General features: G+C 44.1%; 1 pseudogene; it reads right to left on the reverse strand.

The window, feature by feature from the left end:
* Positions 1–1458: 1458 nt before the first annotated feature.
* LOC136606507 (craniofacial development protein 2-like) lies at positions 1459–22302 on the reverse strand (annotated as a pseudogene).
* Positions 22303–23183: the final 881 nt, after the last annotated feature.

A 23183-nucleotide genomic window follows, 5' to 3' on the forward strand; every position in this document is an offset into this window, starting at 1 on the left:
ACGCAGCAGAAATATTTACTTTTAGGCTAATTTTACATTATATTGGGCCATAAAACTCGATATTGTGCTTGGGAATGTGTGATTTCCCTGTGGATGTGAGGCATTTATGTAGAGATCCTCTGGCGGGGCTGAAATCCTCTGGTGCGATGAGGTTTTCAATGACAAACCTCACATCACACTCCATGCAATGCTTTTGCTGGCCCCATTGAAAACGGTGCATTCAAGGCAGCGCCCAAACCTAGGACATGCTGCAAATTTTTTCTGCATCGCGATGCGAAATTGCGAAGCATATTGCGCAATTAGAAGGGTATTGTGTGCGCACAAAGATAGAGCATGTTGCATTTTTTTCGCCCATGCAAAATGCATGTGAGAGAACCCATTGAAATCAATGGGTTCTGTTCTCTGCATATAAATCTGTTTGCGTCCACCCTTACTCTAATGGCTCCTGTCCACCAACGTGTCGCTCCTTACTGATTTTTAAAGCAACTCCTCTGATGGAAGCGACTGCTTATGGCTGCGAGGTCTTAAACGTCCGGTCACTGGTGGCACAATATAGTAGTCCACTAGAATAGTAGGTGTAATTATAGGAGGGCTTTGAGTAAGTTTAGCGAATTTGTCAAGTTCTTCAAGGCAAGATTGTTCAAAGAAACAAGGTGTCTGTTTTGACAGCATTTCACCATTCTGGCCTTCGCTGAGCAAGCTTCTCTCAACTGTCATCTTAAAAACCGCAGGACTTAAGATGCCACTTCAAGACACTCTTTTATCTAAGGTATTGGCCCTTCCTTTTTGCGTTTTCTACAGCAAAGTTCCAAGTAGAACACAGCTTTGGGCAGCCTTGAAGAATCCATCCGCACCACATGTCATCACCATCTCACTTTTTTCTGCATAAGCATGCATTCCATGGCAGCTAACTTGCCTTGGCGCAATATTTCAGTGTTTGGCACACGATCCTCCCAACTGACTCGAAGGATGTCACGAAGACACTTCTTATGGAAAATGTCCAGACACCAGATATCACCTTTATAAAGGCACCACGTTTGAGATGCATAGAGCAGTATAGGTAATATAACTGCCTTATAAACCAGGAGCTTAGTTTTTTTATTTTGAGGTTGGGCGATTTCGAAACTCTTTGAGTTTGCCAAGGCAGCAGCAGTCTTGGCAATATGTGAAGAGATTTCCGACTCGAGACAATTGTTGCTACGTGTGGAGCGTCCAAGATATCGGAATGTCAATACTTCTAGGAGAAGTTTATTATCTCCCGTAGATGTAGCTCTTGCAGGTTGTTTCAGGAACTTGGTTTTTGCTGTATTTATCCCAAGGCCAAATGTACGACACGCTTCATCATTAGTAACTGGAAACTGATCTGTAAGCTTGTTTTTATGTTGTACATTGGCCATCATGGAATTGACGTACTATGTTGACAAACTTTTCAGGACATCCAACCTTCTGCAGAACTATTCATAGTGCAGTCCTTTGTACTCGATCAAAGGCTTTTTCTAGGTCAACCAAACACATATAGAGGTCACCGTATTGTTCTACGCTTTTTTCCTGAAGTTTCTTTAATACAAGTATTGCATCAACCGTGCCTCTATTCGGATGGAAGCCACACTGACTTTCTGGGAGCCACTTCTCTGCGGTATTAAGGTGGCTATTAATGATATGAGCCAGTACTTTTCCAACTACGGAGGGAAGAACAATGTCTCTACAGTATATGATCCACAATCTGACAATCCCCTTTTTCTTCGTAAAGTTTGCAGATGGAGGCATTTTTCCAGTCTTGTGGTATGCTTTCCAGTCTCCAGATTTTCAGAAACCAATCTAACAGTCTATTTCGTATATTTGGTCCTCCGTATTTATAAATCTCAGTTGGCAGGCCATCTGTACTGGGAGTTTTACTATTTTTCAGTCGTTTTATAGTGTTGTTTAACTCTTTGAAAGATAGTAAAATGTCAAAATCTGGTACAGTTGGTAAATCTTCAATGGTGGTGATTAGAGATGAGCGAGCATGCTCGTTTAAGCATGCTGCTCGATCGAGTATCGGTATAGCCGAGTAACTGCTTACTCGACCGCATGCTTAAATGAGCATGCTCGCTCATCTCTAGTGGTGATATATGGTAGATTAGCTCTGTGGCTTCCAGGATTCAGCACTTCAGCAAATGTTCTACCCATCGCGAAAGAACTTCTCAAGGATCTGTTAATTGCTGGATCTTCTCACGCAAGAAAACTGCAGCTGTCTATGTATAAGTCCAAAGACCGTTTTTAGACCCTCAAGAAATTTAGCAGTCTGGCTGGTGTCTGCATACTTCTGTAGTTCTGCCGTCATCAGTTTTTCAAGTCAAGCACCCAAGTTTTAAGTAGTTGTTGAATAACGCTACCTTTTTGCTCTCTGGCTGTTTTGTTGAGCTGGGCACGCCTCAGGTCCTCAACAAATTTCGGCATTTCGACATCAGAATCATCGAACCAGGCTTGATTTTTCTTCAACAGTTTACTAATAATTCGCTGAGAACGTTCGCAAAGCACTTTAGAAAAAAACTTGCCAATCTGATGTACCTTTCTCAGTAAACGTCGCAGCACTGCCATAATCTGCATCAAGATCATCACACATATCTTCGTTGTGTATTAGTTTTGAAAAAGCTAATCTGAGTGGAATTTTATGTTCCGCACAACATGGAGGCTTGTAGCTTAACCTTAAATTGGAACTTCTAAGTCGGTGATAGGTCCACCCTTCAACTCCACGCATGGCTCTAGCTATGAGGGCATCCCTAATGTCTTTTTGATATACGATGATGTAGTCCAGTAGATGCCAATGCTTAGGGCGAGGATGCATCCGTGACATGTTATATTTCTAGGATAACCAAAATAAAGTATTAGTGATGCTGAGGTCAAATTCTGCGCAGAGAATTAGTAAGACTGCACCATTTATGTTGCTTTTTCCAACATCGTGTTGTCCTAGTATATTGTTCAGGGACAGATATTCAGTTCCTACTCGCGTATTAAAGTCTCTGAGCAGAACAATCTTATCGATGGAAGGAATATTTAGCAAAACTCCACGTAGGTCTTCATAAAATTTAGCCTTATCTTCGTTTGGTGATGTGAGGGTAGGCGCATACACGATTATTAGGTGGAGATATTCCTTATGGGCCATGTACACGCAGAGTCATGAGCGTATCGTTGACACCTTTTGGAAGCCCTATTAATGATTTAGCAAGATTGTTCTTGATTGCAAGTCCAACTCCGCTGGCCGCTTTAGCTAAAGCGGATTTTCCGACCCAAAAATACGTATAGGCCAAGAGCTCACATAGCTTTTTGCTGTCCGCCAGATGTGGCTGGAATGTCAATATTATAATGGGAAAGTTTGTGTGCAATTAGTGTGGTTTTTCTCTTTGGACATAAGTCCTTGTCATTGTCCAAAAGTGTTCTCACATTCCAATTGGCAACAAAAAAAGGTTTTATGACTTGCTGTGTTTTGATCAACCGCGATGAAATGGTGAACAGCTGACCGTGGTTTGCCAGATGGAAGAAAAGTTGGGGCAAACTATGTTTTGGCCACCTGTTCTAGGCCCCTTCCCGGATTGGGGAAAGCAGAGCAATCCTAAATAGGGCTGCTTTGTCATTAGACATGCTGCCAAACTCCTCCTCCTGTCCCAATGGAGTCTGAGAGTGGCCACTCTCGTTTGATCGCCTGCATGCAGAAAGTCAGCTAGGAACAGGGCTCAGCGGTCCTAGAGTCCTTCCACCGACGCTGCATTACCACAGGACTTGCTGTCATAGTCCAGATTCTTGCCAGGGGGTCATCAGCGCATGACAATATTATAGTGGATGAGCAGTTGCTTTACTGCAAACCCACTCTCTCATACTCTAATCCATAATATCAGTGGGGCGGAAAACTGATATGACAGCTAAATGAGGATGCAGTGAATGGCCGCCTATCGCTATAGGATCCAGATGGGTGCCTCTAGTAGCGCATCACAGGCATCATGCTGCACGCTATGATTGGCAGACCATTTGCCATACTGACCATGTCTGCCTTCAATACCGCTGCAGTCTTCGTGTACGTTGGGTGGACCTTCTAGTTAACTGCGCTCATCTAACGTGCACAGTCCTCTCCTCTTTAGCCCGCGGGTCGACACTGTATACCGGGGTGTGGCCGCTGCATACACAGCTACTTCGAGCCACTAGAGGAGAGATTATGATGGTTTGTAGTCTAGTAGTCAGCAATTACTCAGTTAAGTGTCAACTGATGGCTCTATAGAGGTCGTCTTACTAAACATCACAATACCCCAATTATAGTGTTTCACGCATTTCCTAGTGTATTTTGCACGCATTCGCGCATTCTGATTTACTTCTATAGGGACTTTTGTCGCGCAATTGAGCAGGGAAGTAGAGCATGCTGCAGGTTGTCTTGTTGCGCAACCAAAATGCACAGGAAAAATATGTGCATGTGAGCGAACACATTGAAATTGATGGGTTCTATTCTCCGTGTATTGCGCGCACCAATTTTGCACGCACAAATAAGTCAGTGTGATGCCGGTTTAACCTGCGGTTTCTGCAACATGTGAACGCACCGTAAATGAGTTTTCCAAGTAGAAGATACATTGGTTGCTGTGGGGGATGAAATGTGTGTGTATGTATAATACATACATACATACATACATACTGTAACAGGGTGAGAGGTGTGGTCTGGAGTGAAAGGTATGTGTCACAGAGGTTATTAGCCTCTGTGATGTAGTCCGGTCCTCTTTTACTCCAGGCCAAATCTTACAAGCAGTCCAGCATGCCATTTAAGGAGATAGGTGGAAGTTAGAGGGAGGTGTGTGTGCTTGGGAGATTCAGGCTGCAGTTAAACTGTGAGTTCCTTTGTGAGCAGAAAGGTGCTGTGGACAAGGCGCTGCGTAGTTCCAGCAGGACCCCTGGGGTACGCCTGCCCTTGGACTAGAGTCTGAAGATACTGAAGGCTTAAGGACCAGCTGCGCTCTGGACATCCACAGGTCTGTGCAAACCTATAGACTTGTATGGTTTCTTCAGCTGAGGATTTACTCGCTTCGCATACGGACTGTGGAGGGTTAAACTTAAAAAAGAGACTTTGTTGTTGCCATCATTTATTATTTCTCTGGAGACCCAGTCATCTATGTTTTCTGTTAAAGATTATGTGAATAAACCCAAACAAGAAGAAAAGTGACTGTTTGGTGTGCTCTTTAATCCCCGCTGTGCTACAATACATACATACATACATACATACATACACACACATTTCATCCCCCACGGCAACCAATGTATCTGCTACTTGGAAAACTCATTTAGGCCTCATTCACATGGGGATCTAGACGCGCAAAAATCACGCACTTAAAAAACACATCGCAATTAGAACCAATAGTTTCCTATGGCAATGTTCAGATTCCTTCATCTGAACGTTCCCATAGAAAACCATTGGTTCTAATAGCCGCATGTTTTTATGCGCCAAATCCCCATGTTCTTGTGTCCGTGTTCTTGTGTGTTATTACGAATTAACATAACGTAATAAGAAATACATGGGTTGTACCACGCGGAAACTTAAAATTCAGATATCTGCCGGTTCAAATTTTCGAAGTACACTTATTGAATACCCTGAAAGACGGAACTCATTAGGTTTTTGAAATATGGCCAGTGTGAGGTGGTCCTTAGTTCGACACTCTACGCCTAAAGGGCTTAGAGAGCCTATACCCAGTGGTGTAACTATGGGGGATTCAGTTACTCTCAGGCCCAGGAGCCTTGGGGGGCCCATAAGGCCTCTCTTTTCCATATAGGGAGCTCAGTACTATGAATAAAGCAATATATTTCAGGACCCTGTTACAGATTTTGCATTGTGGTCCAAGAGCTTCACGTTACGCCTCTGCCTATACCCTTCGCCTCGTGCATATGTGAAGACATGAGTTGAATGCATTACATTGTGAACCAAGACCACGATTTCTGTCTTTATATTTTCTGTTTTTGTTTTTTTTCTTATTTTCCTTTATCCTACTAATTAGTTATTACTAGAGATGAGCGAATATACTCGTTTCGAGTAATTACTCGATCGAGCCCCGGGATTTTCGAGTACTTCCGCACTCGGATGAAAAGATTCGGGGGGGCGGCGGGGAGAGGCGTGGCAGAGCGGGGGGTAGCAGCGGGGAACAGGTGGGAGCTCTCTCCCTCTCCCCCCCACTCCCCGCTGCAACCCCCCACTCACCCACGGCGCCCCCCGAATCTTTTCGCCCGAGTACGGAAGTACTCGAAATCGCGGCGCTCGGGCGAAAAAGGGGCATGGCCGAGTAGGTTCGCTCATCTCTAGTTATTACCCCATGTTCAAAGTTTTGCATTTTTTCAAATTCCAACTGTATTGTACATCTATTGCTATAAATCGCATGTGAAATGTTATGTACCATTAATAACTTGCAAAATAATAAACATTATTTGGAATTAAAATTTGGATATATGAACATATTGCAGTCTCATAACCGACAATTAAAATAAGCATATCAGGGTCTCAATACATTATTTTATATATACATAATGGTGATAGGCACTGTTTACAGGTACAAGGCATAGAATGAGTATAGAAACCTTAGAAGGGAGGAGACTGGGTGAAAGCCCTTGTTATTTGAAAGGAGAAAAAAACTGTATGAGCTCAGAGAATCAATACACGTAACACACGAGATGTGTTGTAAGAGTGACTCTGCTTTTTTACTATCAGGCTTGGGTTTTATAGCAGAATGCACATGGCTTTATGTCAAGGGGTAGCAGACATGCATATTAGAAAATGCTGCATCATTCTTAGATAATTGGCCATCTTCTGAACATGAAGTGATCATGGGCTGACGTCATACCTCTAGTCCAAAGTCCGCTGTTATGATGAGCTAACCAGTATTTTCCTGGTATCCTGCTTATGGTATCCTGTTATCTAGAGGGAACAACTAGCTAAGTGAAATGAGCGAGCAATAAGACAGAAAGAACAACAGCAAATAAGAGAGACGGCTAAGATAAACCGTGTTTCCCCGAAAATAAGACCCTGTCTTATAATAATTTTTGCCCCAAAAGAGGTACTAGGTCAGTGTTGGCGAACCTTTTAGAGACCGAGTGCCCAAACTGCAACCCAAAACTGACTTATTTATCGCAAAGTGCCAATACTATAAGGGGGCGGGGCTTATGATATTACCTCCATCGCTATAAAAAGGAAAGGGCTGTTTCAAAATAGTTTGGGTGCAGATTTTGAATGCTTTTGGGATGCGTAAATGCTGCGGAATTTGCCACGGAAATTTCCGTTGAGGACATTCTGCATTTCTGCCTCATGTAAACATACCCCAGTAGTAATAGTGACCCCCTATAGCGGCCCCTGCGGTAATAGTGACTCCCAAGAGCAGCCCCAGCGGTAATTCTGACAGCCCACAGTGGCCCCAGCTGTAATAGTGACAGCACACAGAGCGGCACCAGCGGTAATAGTGACATCCCACAGTGGCCCCAGTAGTAATGTTGACATCCCACAGTGGCCCCAGTAGTAATGTTGACATCCCACAGTGGCCCCAGTAGTAATGTTTACATCCCACAGTGGCCCCAGTAGCAATGGTGACATCCCACAGTGGCACCAGTAGCAATGGTGACATCCCACAGTGGCCCCAGTAGTAATAGTGCCATTCCACAGTGGCCCCAGTAGTAATAGCGCCATTCCACAATAGCCCAAGTAGTAATAGGGCCATTCCACAGTGGCCCAAGTAGTAATAGTGCCATTCCACAGTGGCCCCAGTAGTAATAGTGCCATTCCACAGTGGCCCCAGTAGTAATAGTGCCATTCCACAGTGGCCCCAGTAGTAATAGTGCCATTCCACAGTGACCCCAGTAGTAATAGTGCCATCCCACAGTGGCCCCAGTGGTAATGGTGACATCCCAGAGTGGCCCCAGTAGTAATGGTGACATCCCAGAGTGGTCCCAGTAGTAATGGTGATATCCCAGAGTGGCCCCAGTAGTAATAGTGACCCCCACAGTGGCCCCAGTAGTACTCGTGGCATCCCAAAGTGGCCCCAGTAGGAATGGTGGCATCCCACAGCGGCCCCAGTAGTAACGGTGGCATCCAACAGCAGCCCCAATAGTAACAGTGACAGCCCACACTGGTCCCAGTAGTAATGCTATTACTACTGGGGCTGATATAGGGTACACTATAACTAATAGTATCCCCTATATCAGCCCCAGTAGTAATAGTGTCCCCCCCAGCTTGAGACCCATATACTTTCCCCCTCATCCTCTTCTCAATGCTGCTGCTGGCGCAGATCCCAGGGGAACACTGTGACAGTGTGTGCTGCCGGACACTTCCTTCCCCTGCTCTCGTGAAACCAAAGAGGAGACATCATGGGAGGGGGGAGGAGGATCCCAGGTGCACACTAACATCACAGTGCGCGCTGGGATCAGCACCGCTAGTAGTGCTGCAGAGTGAATACCGGCAGGGGAGCCGCGGCATCCTTGCCAGTATTCACTACTGTGGTGAGCGGCCAACAGCTCTGCGTGCCATAGGTTTGCCAACACTGCACTAGGTCTTATTTTCGGAGAAATTTCTTTTTTTTGTTACTAGCAGGCTCAGTCCGCGTCCCTCCCGCTGCGTTTCGGGGGTTCTCACCCCGCTTCTGCAATCCTCGGCTGCCAACAGAAGATCACTTCCTGGTTACAGGATGCATAAATCCCGCCTCCAGGAAGCAATGTCTGTGATCAATCAAGCGATGGCTGTGAATCAATGCAGCAGTCGAAGAACCAATCATAGCTGTCACTTTGTGGAGGCGGGATTTATGAATGGGCCAATCAATGTTGCGGCTTTGCGACGGCAATCAATGCATCGGTTAAAAAACCAATAACAGCCATCGCGTTGGTTCAGCAAGCGCTACAGTGATTGGCTGAGCAGCGTTCGAGAACCAATCAGAGCCATTGCTTCTTAGAGGCGGGATTTATGAATATCATAACCAGGAAGTGATCTGTCGGCGGCTGAGGACTGCAAGAAGCGTGGCAAAGCTCCGGAGAGCAGCGAGAGGGACATGAACCGAGCCTGCTAGGTAAGGTATTCCTTTTTTTTGTTAGGTAAAATGAGGCTAGGGCTTATTTTCGGGGAAGGGTTTATATTTTAAGCATCTTCGAATATCAATGTCAAAGAGCCAGAAACTGATAGAATAGTAAAAAATAATATAACAATATAATTTGCTAAAATAAAAGATAAATAATGACATAATAGGGCTGTATAATAAATGCATGATGAACATAATAAAATACAGTCACTAAAATCAAAACACAAACCATGTCCAGGGGCAGAGGGTCATAAAACAGTGAATGGCAAGTAGTTATGTAAAAATATACACATACACAAATATATATTATACACACACATTTTTTTAGCCTTCACACTTATTATGTGGATACCGAGTCTATGGACACGAGCCCCAAAAACATTTTATAACCATACAGATTTGATGTTTATTTACTAATTATTCATTTATTCATTTCTTTTAATATATCTTATTGTTGTTACAATTATGTTGTTTATATGATTTGGATGTATTGACTGGTTCAAAATCAGGAAAGGAGTGCGCCAATGCCATTCTTGTCACCATTTCTTCTCAGCATTTATGAAGGTGGTATCATCAGCATATTGCAGATTGTTTATGGACATTTATGCTGAGACCGTTATGATGGAAATCAGCTTGGCTGAGTCAGAAATTGGTGTGAAAATAGGAGGGCGGAACATAAACAATCTGCAATATGCTGATGATACCACCCTTCTTGCAGAAATTCAAGATGATCTAGAACAGTTAATGACGGCAGTCAAAGAAAGAAGCAAGCTAGAGGGTCTCTTCTAGAGATGAGCGAGTATACTCGCTAAGGCAAACTACTCAAGCGAGTAGTGCCTTATGCGAGTACCTGCCCGCTCGTCTCAAAAGATTCGGGTGCCGGCGGGGAAGAGCAGTGAGTTGCGGGAGTGGGAGGGAGAGAGTGAGAGAGAGAGATCTCCTCCCCGCTCTCCCCCGCCCCCCGCCGGCACCCGAATCTTTTGAGACGAGCGGGCAGGTACTCGCATAAGGCACTACTCGCTCGAGTAGTTTGCCTTAGCGAGTACGCTCGCTCATCTCTAGTCTCTTCTTAAACATCAAAAAGACAAAAGTCATGACAACTACCCAAAATAGTATAAACACCATCAAAATTAGCAACGAAGAGCTTGAAGCTGTACCAGATGACCCCAGTCCTGAGGTCCAAGATAAAGCACAATAAAGAATTCAGTTCAGAAATTAAACAAAGAAAAGCACTGGATCGTTAGAGAACTCGCTGGTTAGACACAAACATGGCAGAAACGGGCATGACTATTTGCCAGTTAAAACAAGCTGTACTTGATAGACGTAAATGGCAAGAGTTGATCCATAGGGTGACCCAGAGTTGGCAACAACTGAATGGTTCATCATCTTCTGAATTGTAATTGTAGTTCAACGTCTTTTTTTCAAGTCCACCCATGTCTGCTTTTCATGTTACCTTAGCCCTCCTGACCTGCTCGGTCTGGTTTCTGGATCCTCCTCCCTCCCTCCTGATAACTTTAAATCTCTTTTGTCCATATAAGACCTTGTTATAAGTAAAGCCCCTTTTACATCAGTGCCCGACAGCCGTGCCAGAGATGAACACTCCTGTGCTTTTTAACAGGGGTAATCATGGTTCAGAGACTGGAGATGGAGTGGGTCGGTGATCTCTTCCAGTCCGCCTGCCTCCATTTACAGTAAACAGACGACCGTTCATAGATGAGCAACTGCGCCTTTTACACATGTCCTTCAGCCCACTGGATCTCTGTGGTAGTGGTAGGTCAGTGTGTTCTGTCAGGACTGCTGAGTTGTGTAGGAAACTATAGTGTTATAGTGCGCCACACAGCTCTGCTACGTGGTACATGCACACACACAGCTTTACTACACCCCACACATCACACACAGCTTGACTCCTCCCACAGCAGTGACATCACCATAGGTCCTTTAGACCACTGGATCTCTGTGGTGGTGGTAGGTTGTTGTCTTCTGTCAGGGCTTCTGAGTTCTGTCTTCTGAGATAATAATGGCTTAGTTGTATTCTCAGTGTGTTATTTTTGTCCTTCCCTTCCAAGAGCCCTAACTGTGTTGTTCTTCTGTCAGTCGGACTCTGTGTTTTATATACGTATGTTGTAGGACCTTCGATGGTGTCACCAGGGCGGAGTGATGATGTTACCAGGGGCGGAGCATGAGAAGCACTCACACACATACATTAAGACAAGTGGTCGTTAATAGTTTTATAAAAGGCCATGCTGTTACCTCAACCTCCATCATCTACAATGGAGAGAGCTACGTACATAGTCTCTATCTCTCTGGAGTGCTGATTGGGGGAAAAAGTGACCCCCATTCTCTCAAAAGGTGGGAATCCTGGAAGTTGAACTTCCTTCAATTTATTATGGCAAATACTTTTAAGGATATAAAAGTCTTAGAAGTAAAGCCCTTGCTGCCCTGGTTCAATATGACAATATGGCCCTCAGACCAGAAAAAGTTGTGCACCCCTGTTTTAGGTCAAAGCAGGTGACTATTTTGTGCCTATTATGGAAATATGAACAGATAAGTCCATGTAGAGGCTTTGAGCTCCTGCATTATTTGCATTCATTTGGCTACATAGCCGCAGTTCACATCCTTGCTTTCATCAAGTACAATGCTAGTTTCAATCCAAACTGGTTTTCTTTTTGTCCTTACTATTTTACTGTCCCAAAAATATAGTTTAACCCTCTAGTGACTGCTTATACATGTTTTAACGTCCTGGGTGTCTGGGCTTTATTCTACAAGGCTGTGCAAACATGCCGACCCTTTAGAATAAACCCAAGGGGTCTGTAAGTGTGACAGTTCCTTGCTATCTGCTACCGGAGGTAGCGGACAGCTTGAAGCTGTCACCGGGGGGGGGGGGGGGGGCACGGTGTGCAGTTCCTGATCACATGATCACTATTGTTTAACAGATAACGGTGATTATGTGAAAGTCAAAAAAAAGTTTCAAAAGTTAAAGTTTCATCTTCCCTCACAGATCTGATCCGTAAGGGGAGATGAAACTACTCACCTAAGGCCTCCGTGATGTCCCCAGACGGGGACAGTGCACATGCACAGAAGCTGGGAAATGGGCTGGAAATTTTAAATCTCCTTGCTCCCAGCTACTAAAGGTAGCCAAGGGCCTGGAGCTGTCACTGGGGGCCCCGGTGAGTGACTCCTGGTCACGTGATCACTGTTATCCAATAAATAATGGTGATAAAGTTAAAGTTTTTTTTAAAAGTTGAAGTTTCATCTCCCCTCACCAACTCAATCGGTGAGAGGAGATGAAACTTCTTACCAGAGGCCTCTGGATTTGTCCCCCGATGCAATCACCCTCCACAGACCTTCCCTGGGTTTTGAGCATGCGCCCCGCTGAAAATGGCGGATGCATGCATAGAAGCCAGGGAGGGCCTGGGAAATTTAAAACCTCCTTGCTCCTGGCAACCAAAGGTAGCTGAGAGCCTGGAGCAGTGACCAAAGGTCCTGGTAAGTGGTCCCTCGTCACATGATCGCTGTTTTCCCATGGTATAAAAAGGTAGCAATCTACCTTATTCAGATCGCTACCTGTAATACGTAATTTACAAGAAGTCGCAGGGAATGCTCACTTTCTGCAGTTCCAGGAGCAACTTGTTGAGCGCCTTGTGTGAGACCGCCGCACCTCAGCAAGCTTACAAGTCTGAGGAGGTCTGAAAATTTAGATAATTATATGTATTCTTGTAATGAACAAATGTGCAAAGTTTTGTAAAAAACGGAGATGGTCAGATGCTACACCTTGGATGATTTATTCTGGAATGACCCATACGAGACTCAAATTGTCTATGTAAAAGAGGTTTACCCAGGACAAACCCTGTCTGTAACCCCTATTAGGGCATATGGATATCATAGAAGGGGGAAGGTCCCCACTTGGGACCCCTTCTATGAGTGAGTACGAGCAGAGGTGTAACTAGAAGCTCTAGGGCCCTGACGCAAAATCTGTAATGTCAACTGCTACCCCTGCACCCCCTATAGCTACGCCCCTGCTATAACCACTAGCAATCAGCTGTTACCATCGGGAGAAGCCATGTCTGGCCATTCAATTGCCAAACATGAAAAAAATATAGCATCACATTCCGTCCATTAAAATGAATGGCTAACAGGAGCAACCCCTCATACTCAGGGGCGTAGCTATAGGGGGTACAGGAGTAGCAGTTGCTACTGGGCCATGGAGCCTAAGGGGGGCCCAAAGACCCCTCAACCACTTAAGAAGACACCAGTGTTATAAATAGCACATGGCAGATAAGGGGCCCGGTTACAGATTTTGCATCAGGGCGCAAGAGCTTCTAGTTACGCCTCTGTGTAATAGTTGATCAATTGGCCAACATGTAATTCAAAAAGTGGTTGCTTTCTTAAATAATGCCTTTACATAACTTTTCATAAGTAGACAAATATGAGTTAAAAGGAATATTGCATCACAGATTTGTGTGTATTGTGGGTAGTGTTGCATTCTCTAGGCCCCCTACCGATCCCAAAAATATTTATCCTGCACAGGGCCACTTCTGGATAAACACTGCACAGCAGATAACTGCAACAATTACTGGAAAAGAAATATAGTGTCATGGGGGCCCAGCAGTTGGACCACCACTTCCATCTGTACGATATCCTACTAATGTGTAACTAGTGGGTACAATACCACCACTAAAAGGCTAAACAAGTATAAAAAGAAAGCATCTGGTCGTTCTGTCATATGATAGACCTTATGATCTCTCTCAGCCAATATGATGAATGGTGCAGTCTGTGACTAGAGTTTCTAGAGCATTTACTAAACTTTTTTAGAACATTTATGTCACTGTAGATGTGAATGTGCAGGAAGTATTTTTATTAGCTCCCACACTTATTTGGCACCTTGGGGAAAGTATTTAGTGGATGCAGTTACCCACACTAGCATAACACACGATTGCCTCCATTTTCAAGACCTTAGGCTTCTCTTTGGTGGTGGTTCAGATACAGATGTTGTCCTCGGTTAGATTTGAACTTAGGACTCCAGCACTGCAAAGCAACAGTGCTAACTCTAAGCCACCACACTTCTTTCCTTCTCCCAGGGAACAAGAAAAAGAAATACAAAGAAAACATACACACTCTATACAGATGTTGTCCTCAGTCAGATTTGAACCTAGCACCCAATGGCTACAAAGCAACAGTGCTAACCACTGAACCATTATGCATCCTTTATTTTTTTTCTTCCTCGTCCTCCTCTTTCTTCCTTCTCCGGAGGAGTAGAAGAAAAACCACATAAACACTCCATTGAAATGTTGTCCTTGGTCAGATGTGAACCTTGCTGCAAGGCAACAGTGCTAACCGTTGAACCACCTTCCATCATCCTCCTCCAACTTCTTCCTCTGGAGCCCCAGTTACAGGGGAAAGTATCCCCCTGTAGTGACAATAATCACTAACACAGCTGCTAGGACCCTGCAGCTCTGCTATAACAGGGGGCACCTAGTGGTCATGGGATTGCCAGCTCGCATAGTGGAAGTAATACTTCCACTTTCACTTTTTAGTACATAGCGCTCATTGAGTGCTATGTACCCAGGAAAGGAGAAGGCAGAAGTAGTTAAAAAATATTTCTCCTCTGGGTTCTCTGTTGTGTCTGACAGCTGAGGACCTGACCTGCTTCTGCTTGATTGCAGGCGCAGAGGCTTTAACCCCTTCCCGCTCCATGACGTAAGAGTACGTCATGGAGCGGCGGGGTATGTATGAAGAGAGGTTGCATGGGGTGGTTGGATAGACTGCCTGTTAAACGGGAGTATGACGTAATGCTATAGCATTACGTCATACTGCAGGAGCGATTAAAAAAAAAGAGTAGTATAGTAAGAAAAAACCTATACAAGTTTGGTATCGCAGTAATCGTACCCCCATAGAATAAAGTTCTCATGTCGCTTTTGCTGCAGTTTGTGCGCCGTAGAAACAAGACGCACTGAAAGATGGCGGAATGTCGTTTTTTTTCCCATTTTACTCCACTTAGAATTTTTAAAAAGTTTTTCAGTACATTGAAAAATACAACTCGTCCTGCAAAAAAACAAGCCCTCATACAGCGACATAGATGGATAAATAAAGGAGTTACGATTTTTTTGAAGGGGGGAGGGAAAAACGAAAATGGAAAAAGAAAAAGGGGCCGCGTCATTAAGGGGTTAATCCCATACCGTACTTCTGCTATTGGCGGGGATTAAAGCCCAGGACCAAGTACCAAGGGGTTAGTGACTTCATGGTTTTTCAGGTAAATTACAGTTTTATCTGTCTATCTAAAACCGTGCTGCCACTAAAGGGATTCCCATCTCATAAAATGATGGCATACCGCTAGGATATGTTATCCCTTTATGATCGGTGAGAGTCTAATCTCTGGGACCCCCATCAATCCATAGAATGAAGGGGTTACAGTTGGCCATACTAACTGCAGTTCCCCCTCCTCAGCACCAATCATAAAGTAATGGCATATCCTAGTGATATGCTATCATTTTATGAGACGGGAATACCCATTTAACAATTTGAATACTGTGCCAATTTGCAATAAAATCACACGTCATCATGGTGTTCAGCCACATTGTAGCTATGCTATGACTGCTTTGTATGGGTTCAATGTAAATAGGATACATTCAGGCCCCTTCCAACTGTTTTCGCAGGTAATAATCCTCTATTAACTTTGCTGGCAGCAATCTGGTGTAGGACCTGAATACTGAATACAACCCTGGTATAACTGTACATTCTCTGCAGTACATTAAGCCTGGAAACTTTCCAATATCTAGTCTTCACTTATGGCTGAGTAATCCCTATATCTGTCTGTCATTGCTGCAGCTGGTCCTTTGCCATTTATTACTAGTGCCTGCAGATGGCTTTTTTGAGCATGATTAGTGACAATGCAGTGCAATATTTCTAAATTTGTCTTTCTGCCTCATTACATTAGTATGAATGTATCTATAGCATATTCACGCAAGCTACAAGGCTTATGTTAATCCAGTAGCTGGTGGGTTTTACTGTAGTCAGCTATATGCTAAGCTGTGTTACCCTGTGATGACTATATATTTGTTGACTTCTAAAACCTGCTTGTATCTCCATCAGTTAGTCCTTGCATAACTGAAATGTTTTTGTGATATATATTACAAAAACATGTCAGTAGTGTATCTGATAATAAAGACAAACTCTGTTGTATTTGGAACACGTCAGTCAAGCACATTGACAATAAAACAGGCTATACACATTAGATCACAGTTGGCTGGGTTTGGTTGGATGGTATTGGTACATCTTGTCTCCACTGGAAGAAAGGGTGGAGACATGGGTTGTACGGGGTGAGTAAGATCAGGTGACAACCAAAACTGGGGATTGCCTCTCTATCCAGCAGTTCCACGGCTTCTGGCATGTAATCTTCGCTCTGTACCTTCATGTCCTCTCCGGCCTCCTTTCACTCTCCCTGGCGTACTTCCAGCATATGCATTGCCGCCTCCTGTGATTTTCTTCTTCTGACCTCCCGGTTCCAGGGCTGTCAGTTTCCTTCCCCCCGCACTGCTATGTCACCTATCATCATTGCTCCCATCCTAGTCCGACATTTAAGGCGGTCCCGCTCTGACATAGCAGGATGGATCGATGGGCCGGCGATTCCATCTGCTCCCCACCTGTCCCCCACTGTCACTCTCCGGCCTCCCATCTCAGGGGCAATTTCTCCTGACCTCTGCTGGCCTCCCATCTTCAGCTAATTCTCCTGCTGTCCGCCGCTGGAGCCGGACCCGCAGTAGCTTTTCCTGTCCCCGCCGGGTGTCCTACTTCTTGCCTGCAAGTGAGCGGTGAGGCACCATAGCCTGATGGAGGAGCACCTGCTGTGGACATCACCGCCAGCCAGGGAAGCCCCACGGTACAAAAAAAAATATCGCAGGGAAGCTCTGGATCCTCTGTGTCCTCCACCAGGACGTCAACCAATCCGGACCTTTGGGGGGCGTAAACAAGGCGTTATATGTCACTGCAGGTCTCTACCCATATTTTTGGTGGAGACAAGATGCACCAGTACCAGGTTGGACAATCTAAGGGCCCATTTACATTATGTTTTTAGCCTCCATGTCAACTGTTTACTGAGAAAAGCTTTCAGAGAATTTTTTAGCCCAAGGCTGTGAACAGAGTTGCTATTCTTATTATTAATACAATCAATGTTAAAAAAAAATCCCTCCCCTAGAAGGAGTTATTGGAATCAAATAAAGCCTTATATGTTTGATTGTAACATTGATATAAGTGATTACAGTATCAGAGCAAAAGGTTCATTTGTGGAAAACTGACCTCTTGTAGGGAGGCTCTAGTACCCTGTTGTACCGCCTCTAGCTTGAATATAAGATGTGATACGGGCAAGTATGGAGGCTCTAGTACCCTGTTGTACTGCCTCTAGCTTGAATATAAGATGTGATATGGGCGGGCATGCAGGCTCTAGAACCCTGTTGTACCGCCTCTAGCTTCAATACACGATGTGATACAGGCAGCCATGCAGGCTCTAGAACCCTGTTGTACCGCCTCTAGCTTGCATACAAGATGTGATATGGGCAGGCATGGTGGCTCTCATAACCTCTTGTACCACCTCTAGCTTCGATACAAGATGTGATACGGGCAGACATGGAGGCTCTAGAACCCTGTTGTACCGCCTCTAGCTTCGATACAAGATGTGATACGGGCGGGCATGAAGGCTCTAGTACCCTGTTGTACCGCCTCTAGCTTGGATACAAGATGTGATATGAGTGGGGATGGAGGCTCTAGTATCCTGTTGTACCACCTCTAGCTTGCATAGAAGATGTGATATGGGCAGGCATGGAGACTCTAGTACCCTGTTGCACTGCCTCTAGCTTGGATACAAGATGTGATATGGGTGGGCATGGAGGCTCTAGTACCCTGTTGTACCACCTCTAGCTTGCATACAAAATGTGATACGGACGAACATGGAGGCTGTAGTACCCTGTTGTACCGCCTCTAGCTTGGATACAAGATGTGATATGGGTGGGGATGGAGGCTCTAGTACCCTGTTGTACCACCTCTAGCTTGCATACAAGATGTGATATGGGCAGGCATGGAGACTCTAGTACCCTGTTGCACTGCCTCTAGCTTGGATTTAAGCCCTGGCTTCATTCAAGAAAATAATGATAATAATACATTACCTAACAGGCGCTGTCCACTCTGCCGCACTTCTCAGGCAGTTCCGAGGCACTTTCTTGTAGTGTTCAGCCAGCACTTTCTGGTCAGGGGGTTCAAAAATTGTGCCTCCAGGAAGCACTGGCTCTGATTACTTCTTGAGCACCACGGTCAGCCAATCACTGCAGCACTCAATGAACCAATCACAGCCATTCAATGCGATGCAGCTAAGGCTTTTACAGTAGGACTTCCTACTGTAAAAGTTGCATCGCATTGCACAAAAACTACAATTTTGTGCGATGCAATGCAACACAGAGGAAGGCTCCTTAGGGAAACATGAGCTACAAAACATCCCAAATCACGGCTGTATAGAGCATGCCTCGATTTTTTTTTTTCTCGCAATGTAGCAGCCTACATAAAACACTGCTAATGTGAAAAAACCCATTGGAAAGCAGGAGCCTCACATACATGCATCGCGAGATAATCGTGCGATTTTGTCACCCGTGTGAAAGCGGTCTCATGCACTTATGTCTATATCCTACATTTACGGGGCTGTGCAAAATGGGACTCAAACTACATCAGAAGTTTCTCTGGTTGGTCAAGACCAAAATTGGGTTGGTCCTCAAGGAGTTAAACTTTTTTGAGCTACAAAACAAAAACTGAGTTGTGTTTTTCTGGTTCTGCAAGGAGACACACTGCTTTGGATGCAGCTGGCAAGTTTGTTGTCAGTACATATCAGAATCTAAAACCTAAACACATTTGCTTCATTGGTTTGTCAAACTAAACAAGCGCAGCGCCAGCTGCATACATATCGCTAGCACAACATATCCCGCTTGTCAGCAGTTTCTTAGGCTACTCTTACTAGCTTAGAGGACATGCTATGAAATGAAGGGCAAATATATGCAGTGTTCAGAAGATAAAATCATTCTTGGAGAGGCCAACTATACCTACTAATTCATCATTTAGACAGATTAAGACAGCTTTCACAGGGGCGACGCGATATCGCCGCAAGAAAATCACAGCCGTATCGCACCTGTACGATAGCGCTGCGTTTTCTTGTGGCGATAACGTGATTTTGTGTTGCTACAAAGTGCTCATATTGCATTGAATGGCTGTGATTGGTTCATGGAGCACTGACTCTGATTGGTTCTCGAGCGCCGAGTCTTAGCCAATCATAACCAGCACTTCCTGGAGGTGGGGAATTTGAATCTCCAATCTAGAAAGGGCTGGCAGAAGACTAAAGACAACTGCTGGAGTTGAAGAGGAGACGCGCCTGAGCTGACAGCACCTCTTAGGTGATGTTTTTTTTTTTTTTTAAAAACATTTCTATGCAGCTAGGGCTTATTTTAGCTCTTTTACAGTAGGATTTCCTACTGTAAAAGTTGCATTGCACCGCACGAAAACTGTGTTTTCGTGTTATGCGATGCAGTAGAAAGGAAGGGTCCATAGGGAAACATGACAAAAAAACGCAAATCGCGGCTGTATAGAGCATGCTACGATTTTGTATTCTAGCAATGTCGCAGGCCACAAAACATCGGTCATGTGACAGAACCCATTTAAAATCATGATCTCATAAATGCGTTTTGTAGCAGTGTCGCATTGCCACAAAATCACACAATTGTGTAGCCGTGTGAAAGGGGCCTAATTATCAGCCACTTTCTACATTTACATTCAGAGATATACAGTATACCCAGTAAGGAGGATAGAAAGAACTAAAACTTTTTCCCTCCAAAACTTAAAATTGAAGTGTCCTTGAGTTGAGTCTTTTGTAAAGTTGTTAAAGGAGTTGTCTAGTTTTGAACTACCAATGGCAAGATAGGTCAAAAATAGATTGATGAGGTTTCTTTGCCAGGGACCCCCACAGATCAGCTGTTTGCTGGGTCTGCGTGATTGTGCAGGAAGCAGACAGCTCCATTCTCATGGCAGTAGCCAGGCTTGGTGTTGCAAGCTCGACTTGCATTGTAATGAATGGAAACTTGGCATGTAATATTAAGCCTGGACACTGCAGTGGGAACGGAGCTGTCAGCTTCCTGCAGAAATAAGCTTATTGTATAAACACATGGACTCAGCAAACATCTGATCAGCAGCTATCCCAGGTGGCAGACCGCCGATCTATTCCTGATGTCCTAACCTGCTTGTAGGCCATGAGTAGTTTACAATTGGACAACCCCTTTAACAATACCTACCATTACAATTGCCAAATAGATTTTCAATCAGCTTTCTTGTAAGTTATGAATGAAAAACCATACTTAACCTTCAACTGTGGGCGTGATTTATTTGTTACACTGAACTGGATGTTTACAAGAAATTGTTTTTATTAATTTTTAGGTTATCAATAATTAAAAAACATGTAGGAATGATCAACTTTTATTTATATAATTTAGTAATGTTACATAATAAAAAGTTGGGGAATATGCGATTCACGGAAATCTAAAATTGGGAGGGGTGTCCACGTTAAAGATTAAGGTCATTTTCCCACAGCTTTTCATGGCCGAGATGGGAAAACCCAGCACTCTGCACCGATCACCTGTCATAAAGAGCCAAGCGCTCTCATTAAAGTGAATGAACACTACAGAAACAGCTCCTACAATAAGAAATGGAGGAGGCCATATAAAGTAGCTTAAAAGGGTTGTCCGGTTCAATAGGCCCTCCTCTGTGAAAATAATAAACAGGGGGATAGTTAGACCTTCACAGCCACTGGGATCCAGTACTGCAGCTTGCTGTGGTCCCGTTGAATCCTGTGACAGATGATGTCACAGTAAATCAGGTAACCACTGTAGCCAATGAAAGGCACCAGCCCATTCTCCTGGCATCAGCGTTCACATTCTGAGTACCATGGTGTCAGGAGTTCAAAATAGTTAGGCTGCAGGATAGTAAATAATGGTACATAGAAACAAGACAGATACGGATATCCAACACATGAACACTTTATAATACAAATGGGCTAACAATATATGTCATAACGAGAAATCTGACCCTAGTATAACAAAAACGGGGTAATTGCCCTGATAAGGGTGGCTCCAAGTCTCCCTAAATAACAGCAGTGAGCAGTGGTAGTGATGGTACATATTATTAAACCAGAGAACAGGGATACCATTACTACATAACTACAGGTTAGCAGCCCAACCAAGCATAGACTAGATGTCAGATAGAACATAACTGAAATAAGTCAAACACCTCAAATACAAATAAGACAAATACCCAACTACACACAGGACAAACACCACAGATTTCTGACCACCACCAGGTGTCTGAAGACTCAGGTGTCTGAAGACCATTCGGACAGGTGGCAGATACAAACAGAACAAGAGTTAGACCCAACAAAGATTACACCAAACAGACCAAACAGCATGCATGCATGCATGCAACAGACATGACCAACAGACCAAACAGCATGCATTTTCTTGACTGCATGCAGCAAAATGCAGTCAAGAAAATGACCAGCATCCTATGAAAAGAGGAGTTGGAATATATGTGCACCGACCATGGTGATTGTCTGGCTGGGTTAACCCACCCAACCAGGGCTAGATTAACAATGGTGCACTTGGAACACTGTCTCCAATGGGCGACCCCATCAGTGATTGGCAGCAATCCCTGTATGTACACTCATACACAGATAGCTGGCCAAATTGACACCAATGTTGTGTTCCTGAATCAATTATAGCCAAAATTGATATATCACTTGACGCCCTTCCCATTTGAGTTCAAAAGATTTTTATTCAACCAATTTTGACACAGTTATACATGTATACTTGCAGGCTCAATCAAAATTACACGAAAAACTTATAGAACACTTACACAAATAAAGACGCAACAAAGACACAAGATAAAATCCCAATATAGGGTAAATGTGATTGACAGGGAACTTTAGGGGAGGGGGGGAAAGGTTGGGACAACAGGGTGGACCCCTCGTGAGGATAGTGCCTAGGCTGAGCCACACCAGGGTCTTCGTGGACCCCTCTCACATCTGTCCGGTTTCCACCCAGCTTTTGAACCTCTCCGAGGATCGGAAGCAGATCCAGGCCTGCCATGTTCTGTAGAACTCCCCATGGGCACCATTCTCTTCGGCCCTCATCTCGTCAAAGTGCACAAGCTCGTTCATCTCCTCCACCCACATTGGTTTGGATGGAGATATTGGGGACCAGAGTCTGGGAATAGTTCTTCTAGTAGCCAGAAACCCTGAGCTGAATTCAATATGATGGATTTAAAATGGCTACAAAAAAATGCAGCTTCCCTCCCAATTAATAATGTCACACATTGGAAGTAATTTTCTTTTATTATTACACGAATTAAACGAGTGTGTCCAGACTTTTGCCTCACCCTGTATTATGCTTCTGTTATTGCATAAGACTGTAGGGTTTTACATGCCCAACAGTAACTTGATATGTGAAGACTATTGTATCCAGGAGTGGAACTACTAACTGTATAGCCTGTGCAGGGGTTCACTAGTTATTTTGGTTCTTTAAAAATGGTGGCTTATCCTTTGAACAGATCGTCAATATTAGATTGGTGAATGTCTAAATCATTGCAACTATATCGTCCCAACTTTTGAACAAGTTAAAGATGGATATTTTTTAGTTTGTTTTTTTTACATTAGGTCATGCCCTTTTTATAGTAAGCCACGCCCTTCATGTTCCCTTACAATAAAAGTGCAAAGTAATAGTGCTTGTTACTATTCATCTCACAGTAATAGTACCTTGCAGTGACCATGCACAGTTATAGTGGCCCTTTATGTCTATTTTTCAGTAGTAATGCTCCTCAATGAACACCTCACAGTAATAATGCCCCTAGGTGACCCCTCACAGTATTAGTATATCTCTAAATAATGGTCATCTACACAGTGCTACTTATTATAGTGCAGTTACATGCAATGACAGTGATTACAGTGCAGGTGCTACCAGTGATCAGAGGAGATGTCTTCACTATTCAGTGACTTTTTTCTTCTATGTGGGCATAGACCTCCATGAAAACTTCATTCAGCAATGACTCATCTCTGTA

Source organism: Eleutherodactylus coqui, chromosome 1 (genome assembly GCF_035609145.1).
Source record: "Eleutherodactylus coqui strain aEleCoq1 chromosome 1, aEleCoq1.hap1, whole genome shotgun sequence".
NCBI classification, from domain to species: domain Eukaryota; kingdom Metazoa; phylum Chordata; class Amphibia; order Anura; family Eleutherodactylidae; genus Eleutherodactylus; species Eleutherodactylus coqui.